The 7,868-nt window shown below is 42.8% G+C and overlaps 1 long non-coding RNA gene across 2 annotated transcripts in view; it reads right to left on the minus strand.

Moving 5' to 3' along the window:
* LOC148654064 (uncharacterized) overlaps nt 1-4,847 on the minus strand; it is a 35,649-nt gene extending 30,802 nt beyond the window's left edge. Inside the window, exon 1 of one of the 2 annotated variants that reach the window (XR_015924940.1) lies at nt 3,574-4,847. This is a non-coding gene — a long non-coding RNA (uncharacterized LOC148654064). The remainder of the gene's footprint in view (nt 1-3,573) is intronic. The other variant, XR_015924941.1, reaches the window with a different exon arrangement.
* Nucleotides 4,848-7,868: the final 3,021 nt, after the last annotated feature.

Raw genomic sequence — 7,868 nt, forward strand, 5'->3', positions numbered from 1 at the left:
TGGGTGTGATAATACTGAACTGTACCTGGGACACACTACTGTACCTGAGTCATACTGAACTGTACCTGGGTCATTCTGAACTGTACCTGGGTGTGATAATACTGAACTGTACCTGGATCATACTGTACCATACCTGGGTCACACTGTATTGTATCTGGGTCATACTGTACTGTACCTGTGTGTAATAATCCTGTACAGTACCTGGGAGACACTGAACTGTACCTGGGTCATACTGAACTGTACCTGGGTCATACTGAGCTGTAACTGGGACACACTGTACTGTACCTGGGTCATACTGAACTGTACCTGGGTCACACTGAGCTGTAACTGGTCAAACTGGTCGTACTTGCTGACCCTGGCCATACTGTACCTAGGTGTAATAATACTGTACCTGACCCTGGGACACACTGTACTGTACCTGGCTCAAACTGAGCTGTACCTGGGACAGACTTTACATTCTTTTTAGTTTATATTCTGTCCTGGTACTATGTGCTATCCTTCAAAGTGCATTATTAACTGGCTACAGAAACAAGAAAAAGCTAAGTAATAATATTGTATATTAAAACATAAAATTAAAGTAATATTATATTACCAAACAGTTTATTTTAGCTTGAGGAACACCTGGGGGGTAAACCTGCCTTATTTCTAATAAGTCTGGTTTCTAAGAAGAGCTAAATATATCCCACAGCTGAGTTTCAGCAATTCCTGAAAACTGAAAATGTACAGAGTAACATTTAATTTTATAACATTTGTTATAAAATTGCTCGTGCTCATTTATAAAGTACAGAGTGTAAACTTTATGAAACATTACCAACCTAAGCGGCACACTTATAAATGCATCAAGACAATGTACTGTAAGCTTCAGTCAGTTTCTAATGCTTGACTTGAAAGGGGGGGACATCATCTCCACTGCGCCTTCGGGAGTCATGACGTCAAATATGACATTTTTCACAACTCTGCTATCTGCTTTTCTTTTTTAAAAAAAGGGGGGTAGCAAAGCAAAGAGATTTAAACTCGGAGGAGGGGGTGTGCGTTTCCCGAAGTAGGCTCTCTGCTTCCGGGCGTGTTATCCGCAGACACGTCGGACCTTTTTATGGTCACAGGCCGCCGTGCGGTCGCCCTTTTTTCGGGAGCGGGTGATGGACATGTCGGGGAGCTCGGAGTCTGTCGTTGATCCCCGGAGGGCCGATCTCTCCACAGCTGACGGCTCCGTAGCGCGCAGACTGACGTGTCTAAGCCAGGTCCAAGGTGCTGGGAGAGGGGGGGGCACTGACAGCCGGACAAAGAGGGGGGTCGGGGGGCCCCAGTCCGCGCGGGACCGCACACAGGCTCTCCCCTTGTTCTTCCGCATCCCGGCGGCCGGAGAAAAAAAAAACCCAAAAACTGTTCTTCCGTTGCCGAGGTTGATCGCGGAGATTCTCTTTCCCCTCACGAAATAGTACTTTCGCAAGTTCCAACCTGTTTTAGAGTGGTCGCCGTTTTGATCGCAGAGGTTATAAACTGCGTAATGTGATCACTGAAATGACTGAAACATCCTTCGCGTTTGCTACGATACCCAGCTGCTTTTATTGTAAACGTAGGTTTTCAACTGCAAATGATATGGGTGTTGTTTTTTTCTACTGAAGAAAGAATAAATAGAATCTAGTTTTGTGTTGTTGTTGTTGTTGTTGTTGTTGTTTTAATGGTGCACCAGCGTCCTCAACAGATTTATAAAATTGCAATTATTTAAAGAATATAAACTGCTTTAGAAGAAGAAAGGGTACTCTGGCGTAGAAACTTGAGGCTCTAAGTAACACATTTGCCTTCAAAAGCATCTGCGACTGTTGGAATTAGACCGTGTCTGCCGCAGCAGAGTTAGGATCTTGAGAGGTAAAAATGATGCCTATATTGTGTCTATATATTTGTCTTCGGCAAACTTGTCTTCAAAGGCAAAAATTCCTGGGGTTGAACACAGAACATTAAACAGGGCCTTAAAGACGTCAAAACAATTAAAACCGGTACTTTCATGACACTTTAAAACACTGTATCTTTACTTGATGCGCTTTTAGCAAATATAATACCCACATTTCCGTAACTGCCAAGGCTCAGAGAATAATTACGTTACGATGCAGAAGACCGATGTGACAGAAATGCTGAGCGCTCTCCAGTGTCCGAGATATGTGTAAGGATTGACTGTTTTCAGAGGTAATGTGCTGTAAAAAAACACAATGATTTATCACCTCATTACCCCTTGAAACAATATTACTGTATTAGAGGAATGAGACCAGAACAGGCACGAATGATTTATTTATTAAGCCCTGATGATCTGGCAACACGGATTTCATGCCACAGCGTGTCAATCGTTGGAGTAATGTTCATTAAGGGCTTTAAAACTCAGAAGAGGCTTAATCTCGGAGTCAAATCTTCCACAATCATCATTATTTGTTGTCATTTTTACTGCATTTAAAACATTAAAATACAAGAACAATTAGGAAATATTTTGACGATACATCGCAGCATGTTTTTTTAAAAAAAACAAACGCAACATTTCTATTCGCTCTTTGTTATTACTATACTATATTATAAACCTAGTAATATGTGCTGATATTATTAGGTTTTTTTCTCATGATACCACAAATACCTGTAACTAAGATTAATTTGCTGAAGACAGTGACACCTAACAGTTTTCTAATATATGGCTTAAAAACTAGTTGTGCACTCTTTCGTTCATTTTGGGATTGATTTAATGCAGTTAAATTTCGTTGATCACTTTATGATATTTTAAGTTGTGGGATCTTTAAAAATTCCTCCACGCCTGGCGCTGTGCAGCTATGCCTTCACTTCTTTTTAGAAAAGGTATAATATTTCCCTCATGGGGAACCTCTCATACAGATTGCAACAGCATCAACCAGAGCCATGATAAAAACACCGGGGGTTAAAGTATATCTTGCACTATAAAGTACACATTTCCTTTAAAAGACTGAGACTGGGGCAAATTGTAAACTGAGGATTCTTAAACATATTGAAAAGCAAAAATAAAAGTCAACACATCGTTGTATCAAGAATACATTTCCTTGGCTATGGAAATAAATCTCGTTTAAAAATTAAAATGGTGAAATACAGAGTGGGTAATGTTTTCTAAAATACGTCCTAGGCTATCTTCTCGATTCCAGGTTCTTTGTCGTAATTCTAACGTTTCTGTATTGAGGCGCAATAATTAAGATTTCACACACAATATCAGATTATATCACAAAAAATATCATCGGATCACAAAAAATCACAACATCACAGCAAATCACGAATTGTATCAAAGTCAGCACACAAATGAAGTTTTGTTTTGAAAACCTTAAAAGCAAAACTTGCAAAAAATTGTAGGCAATGTCCTAGAACGAGCTTTGACAGATGGGACACCAGCACGTGCACCTATGCACACACACACACACACACGTGACGGCACTTTTACACCAGTCTTACAGAACAAGCAAGCGGTAATTGCTACTTCTACCTTAAAACCTCGCGCCATGAAACATAAATATTCACAACGGATAACGCGTTTCCTACCCCCCCAAAATGAACCGCACAAAACAGACTTACCTAAAGGCGGGCCGCACCGTCGCCCCTGAACGGCATGAAAGGACTGACGCCCGTGGGCACACTTATCCGTGTGCACGCACCCTGCAGTCACGCACGGCACCCGCGAGACCGGTGAAAAGAAGCTGCACGGTTGCGTTCGGCCAGTACCTTGCGCGCGGGCAGGAGCCTGCAGTCCCACTGCGCTCGGTGGAGGGAGAACTCAGCACTGGGACCGTCTCATTCAACCAAGATTGCTTCATACAAAAGTTGACAATACACCGCTGAAAGCCATTGTTGATATTCAACATTTTTTAAATAGCTGAGCAGGAGAGACAATATAGCAGGCCGGAAAACGTGGCTGGGGAACTGACCCGGAGTTCAGATCTGAAATAAAGAACAAACGTACACGATGAAAGATTTTTTTTTTGTTTGCCTACTGTCAAGTGGCTACTGTCCAACGGACTGGACACTGAATATCTGGACACAATACTCTCAAGCTCCCAATCCGAGGAATTCACACCTTCACCCGAACGCAGACAGTAAAGGTGCACAGAGTCTGCAATCTGTACAAAAACTTTTCTCCACAACCACAATAACTCATTTCCAGTCCCATGCACAGAGGTCCATTCTAGAACCAGTAATAGACAAATCAGATATCGTAGGGACAGCTTTTCCGTTTAAAGATGTGCTAAACTGTGAAACCGCTGGTACACCCGGTTACAATACCCGGCCGGGCCAACTTTCTCTTTGAAGATTCCCAGATCTCCGCGGCCTAAGGGACCTCCGATCCTACGGGAAGCAACGCTCTTCATCTACCTGGTTGTGTTTTTGTCTTGTTTCTAGATATGTTCTTTTTTACTTCTCCACTTGATGTTTCTGTTCTAAAAACTCAATGTAAATCATTGACCACAGAATGTTGTAAATAGTTTTACAAGGAGCCTGCGTAACGAATGTTTGAAAAGGAGCGTCTCCGGGCTCTCCGGACTGATGGGTTGTGGGTTCAAGTGCACCCACCCGCTCTCTCGTCTGCTTGACGGTACCGACCGCAGGATGAGCCGCCGTGGGCCTGATGTGGAAACAATCTACCCGTCCATGAGCTCAAACCGCTTGCATTCGATACAGCTCTTTGCTGAAGTGTCAAAGGAGCTTCAAGGCAACTGTTTTGGATGCTGCTCTGCTAATGAATTTGCTAAAACCGAGTTCTCAAACGCCACAGCAGTATGAGGCAGAAACAGGGACGACCTAGCAAACTGTGATGGTTCACTTTTTAGACACGCCTTTGTCAGCAGAGCTAATATGGCCTGAGCAAATACCAGTTTACTTTCTATACTTTATCTGTGTAACTTTTAATGATGTTTGTAAATTTGTCGAAACTGTCTTAAGAAGGGTTTGTTAAAAAGGTTTTAGAAAAATAAGCATTGGATTAGAGGCGACTCATTTTCTCTGCAAGTTTCAGCTACTCTCTGACAAGGTGATACTTATGTCAGCACCATTTTTACAATTATTTTTGTTTGCGTTTGACAAAAAACTTTAATCTAATTACACACAGTGTACCCCAGCGTACGGTATTGTCCAATATTTTTATAGAAGTACACTATCAGACATTGTAAAACAATGGAAATTAAATTAATCCCGTATCTTTCATGAACAGCAAACAAAAATAGAACTATGTATTTGGTCAGGTGTGTAGCTATCGATAAATAGAATTTCAGAATTTGGAAGGAAAGCTGCAGATACAGGGCTGTATAAAGATGTCTTTAATTGGAAATATGATTTAAATGAAAAAAATGTTTTTTAACTAACTTGTTAGATAATTTATCCTGATAATCGGAACAGTTTCACTGCCATCATACACAGCAACACAAACATTAAAATAACCTTAAACATTCCCATATAATTTCCTCTTTAAATATGTTAGGATTACTACATCTAAACGAGCTGGTAGTTAATTGTGACACATGTCCCTTCCTGGCACTGTGGCACACACACACATTAATCTGGACTTGAGGGATTACTCCTGTCAGGCAGTGTTGCAGTTGGGCCAAATCGTTAGGGCCTGTAGCCGATAACGGGCACGTCTGAATAAGTGACAATGTCTGTGTCCCCGTCTTGGAAGTTCTCACACGCCTGGCTGTGCCGTCCGGTGAGTGAGGTCACTGTGTTGCCTCGAGACCTGGCGGACCTCTCTGGCCCTGCGGCGGGAGGGAGAACGGCTCTTCCTCCCAGCAGCCCTGATACGTCAGACAGCCGAAAGGAAGACAGCTCCGTGACGCCTGCTGCTTTCCTTCACCTAGGGGAACGCAGGACTTCATCTTGGTTTTTCTAACATTTCAAATATTTCTAAAAGACAAGTCAACTCGCCTTCCAAAGCTGGAGTGAAGATTGCACAAGATCATAAAATACAGCCAGAAAATCGAAGAAGTAGAAAGTAGTGGCTGTTCAACTCATACAGGGCACGGTTTGACTTTCTTTCTCCTTCTGTGAGTCTCCTGGGGTCATAGGCAATTGACAGAGGCCTCAGGCCTGTCAAAGTACTCCAGGCCCATGTCGTGCGTTGGTGTATTACAGTACACCAATGAACTGTGTTCATTCATGAAAACAATTCCCATCTTCTGTGCTACAGGGGCCCCTGCAAAGTCATCACAATTTCTGTTGAGCCTGCTCTAAAACCTCATTTTCATTCTTGTATGTTGTAAAATCCAAATGCAGCATGCTTGTGAAACTGGAGTGCTCACTTTAAGATACCCCAGCAGTAACACAGACACTGTTTCTGGGAGCAAATCAGAGAGTAATTGGTTCTTGACTACACCTCTCAAATAATTTTTTTAAAAAAAATATTCTGATATTAATTACAATACTTGAAATGAGCACAGTTTGAAGATTGCTCTCTGATGTGATTCTTAAATCTTAAGGGAAAACCAGTTCATACATAAGCTTCACTAGCAAAGAGCTGCAGCTTAAGCAGGAAGGTGGGGAAGTATAATTATATTTCTCAATGAAATTACAGCTTTCAGAGTCCCTACTAGCCAGCCAGGTATAATCTTACAGGTATGTCAGCACTGAGCCTTTAGAAAGCTCCTGCTGTGTCTTTCCTGGAACAACACATCAGCTTTCTTGTCAAGGCTATCTGTCATAAACTATTACCCAGCATCAAAGCATTAATTTAACTCTAGCATTACACACGAGAGCCCGCTGGTGCAGATTGTGAAGCCTGGTGGGAAAAAGACATTCGATCCTGCCTGCGTGGCATTCATAGAAAATTGGAAAATGACAGGTTCCCCTCTCAAGTTTCGGGAAGGGAAACGTACCCCCTGTGCAGGGCTCTGGGGGGAGTTTGTGAGTCGGGGGGTTGGGGGGGGGGAGGTCGCTGGGTGATCACAGTGAAGTGGTCCTGTAGAGAGCAAAGCTCTCAGCTCGGTCTCGCTGTCGACTTCAGGTAGCGGGCGGGTGTGGGGGACATGGGGGGGTACCCCACTCAGCCAAAACTAAAGGGGGTGCTACACACACAGAGGTGCCAGCAGGTACATCAGAAGAAGTCCCTCTTCTTCTCAGAAGAAATAGCCACTATGGAGAGGGGCTGAAACTACAGGGTGGAAATGGATAGTACTGTAAACCAGATATTCAACAAAGCAGAACAGAGCATGTATACCGGTGGACTGCTTTGAGTGTCATCACGATTCTGAGCCATGTTACTTTATTACACAAATTTACACGAGCCCAGTCCTCAACGGCCACCATCCAGTTGGTCCCACAGGTCTCCTTAGGCTTAAGGCTTCAGACCTTTGACATTTCACTAGTCCAGTTAGAGTAATAAGTCGTCCCATTAGGTAGCTAAGAGCATAAGTGGAGTACAACCCTGAAACCCGTCCAGGACTAAGGTTGTGCACCTGAGATTTACATGTTAATGTGATGACAATTAATGTAGTCTGCTTCCTCAGCTGAAGTGGGATTTTTAAATCAGGCTGTACCACGACAAGAATACAGGTCCCATAAACAAGAGCCCATGGGAGTAATGGAATGCTGCAGATCGAGATCCTGAGAGCTCCTGCCTCTCTATTTCAACAATTTCTCGATCGCACATTATTGCAGACAATAAAGCAATGAATTCAGCACATTACATTTTTTTAAAAAATGTGATGCATTTGCAATTGTAGCAAATTGTCCTCATCCTAGAAAAGCAAAATTCAGGCTAAGACACAAAAACGAATGCAAACATGTAGAGGTCTGGAAGGATGTGGACGCAGACACACACAGAGGCTCACAAAGAGGTTTGTTCTGCTCATTTGCTGAGCAACCCTGAATAGACCTTAGGGATA

Source organism: Lepisosteus platostomus, chromosome 10 (genome assembly GCF_059453375.1).
Source record: "Lepisosteus platostomus isolate fLepPlt1 chromosome 10, fLepPlt1.hap1, whole genome shotgun sequence".
NCBI lineage: Eukaryota > Metazoa > Chordata > Actinopteri > Semionotiformes > Lepisosteidae > Lepisosteus > Lepisosteus platostomus.